The sequence below is a fragment of the Octopus bimaculoides genome, chromosome 4, assembly GCF_001194135.2.
Source record: "Octopus bimaculoides isolate UCB-OBI-ISO-001 chromosome 4, ASM119413v2, whole genome shotgun sequence".
In the NCBI taxonomy this organism is placed as follows: Eukaryota; Metazoa; Mollusca; class Cephalopoda; order Octopoda; family Octopodidae; genus Octopus; species Octopus bimaculoides.
The window spans coordinates 139,299,324-139,301,498 of NC_068984.1; positions in this window are offsets into that span (position 1 = coordinate 139,299,324).

The following is a 2,175-nucleotide window of genomic DNA, read 5'->3' on the forward strand; positions in this document are numbered from 1 at the left end:
GTTAATCTAATAATCTTGTCAATCAAATTCAAAGCTCTTAAATCATTTGTATTTAAGTTTCAGCAAATGTTTAATTATTTTTTACAGAAAAAAAAAACAAACTTCGGCTGCAATATTTTTAAGCTTCCACTTTTTTCGTGAATCAGATTCAATTAACGCCTGCATCAGTATTTTCTCTAGTAGGTCACTCATTTTTATTTTCAGGCAAAGCGGTATCTTTGTAATCAAAAATCATTAAATTTATTAATAAAATTTCCATACACAATATCCAATGTATTTAAAATTTGAATTTCAAGTAAATCTTTCATTGTCATATTGAAGAATATAATAAAGCAGATTTGACTAAAACCGTAGCAAAGTAAATGAAATACACGTAAAAGCAAATTCTATGTAAATGAATTTATGCACAACAAGCAGTAGAGAAATGGACGAACAAAGAACGAACAGTTTGATTGTGTTTGCTTAAAGATCAAATACCCAATAAAGTAATAAATAATTTGGCGAAAACTAACAATGAAGCCAAAAATGAGAGGATGATACATAAGATTAATGTAGAAATCAAAAGTACGCCTGCAAATAAAAGATCACAGAACATGCGAAGATGTTGGCATAATAATAACAAATGATAAATGTCAATAGCCATAAACATAAGTAAGGCAAGAGATTCTTTTTTAAGCTGGAGATACACACATAGGTATTCTCTCATAGTTTGTTGCTGCATCTCTGATTTGACAGCAGAGATGATTTCTTAAACAGAATTTTTTGATAATAAGACTTATTTTATATACGATCATCTGCTGATTTGGTAAGGTTTTGGCTTCATAACCATCTTATAACAAAGGCAATTTTGACGAGATGGTCACAAATAGATTACTCTCGTTAAAGTCTTCTATTCTAAAATCACAAAAATGTGATGAAATAAATGCGACATCAGACGTCACCCATTCACATTTCATCACTCTTGCTGTATAACTGCTAACTACAGTACTTCTAAAGTATTAGCAGAGGCTTAGGGATGGAAAGAAAGGTGGTTTTACGTTTCGAGCAAAGCTCTTCTTCAGAAACAGAGGAAGGTCCAACAGAAAAGGAAGACGGAGGAAATAAAATCGCCAACGATTCACATGTGGTTACATTTAATATATATATGCAATCCCTACCCACGCATATATATGCATACATAAATATGAACATACGTGCCTATATATATGAATGTGAATGTGTTTATACACATTAAGATCTCATCAAATACTGTGCAATAGTTCCACTAGGTAGCAACTTGTGCAAGTGTCTTCGACTATAGCCTAATGCCGATCAAGTAGATTTAATAGAAGGGAACTGAAAGAATCCCGACGTATATATGTATATGTGTATGTGTTTGTTTGTGTGTGTGTGCCTGCGTGAGCCTTTCTGTGTGTTTTTCCCACTCTCGATTGACAACTGACATTGGTGTGTATACGTCCTCGTAACCTAGAGGTTCGGCATGACGAATCAACAGAAAAAGTACCAGGCTTTAAAAAAGTACTGGGGTCAATTCATTCGATTACAGATTCTTCAAGGCGGTGCCCCAGCGTGGCCGCAGTATAATGCCTGAGACATGTAAAAGGTAAAAGGTATGCATGTACGCATGTACACATGTATATTAGTACCGTTTTACGCTTTCAGAAAATACTAAATACAACATTAGACGCACTTTTATATCAATACATATTTGTACTACATACATATAAATACGGCACATATGCAAAACGCAAAAACATTCATAGGGATGATGTAATGTATCATATTTTAGGAACATTGCAATAGATCCTGAGAAATAATATTCTGCTACGCAAACAGTAAAACATGAAGCTGCAATCTTACAATATATTATTTAAACTGTACAATCTATATTAAGTATTTTCATATTATCACGCACAGGCAATTTTGAATCACACAGGCCCAAGAACAGACAAGTGTATGAATATATAGCCACACACGTATGTATTATACATGCATAAACATATATATATATATATACACACACACACACACACACACGCATGAAATAAGTTGAGTCCGTTTTGAAACTATATGATTTCGAGTCCTGTCCAGTTATACTTTGGGCAAGTGTCTACTACAGACCCATCTTAACCTATGACCTTGGAGGAAGTTTGTAGACGTAAACTGTGTAGAAGC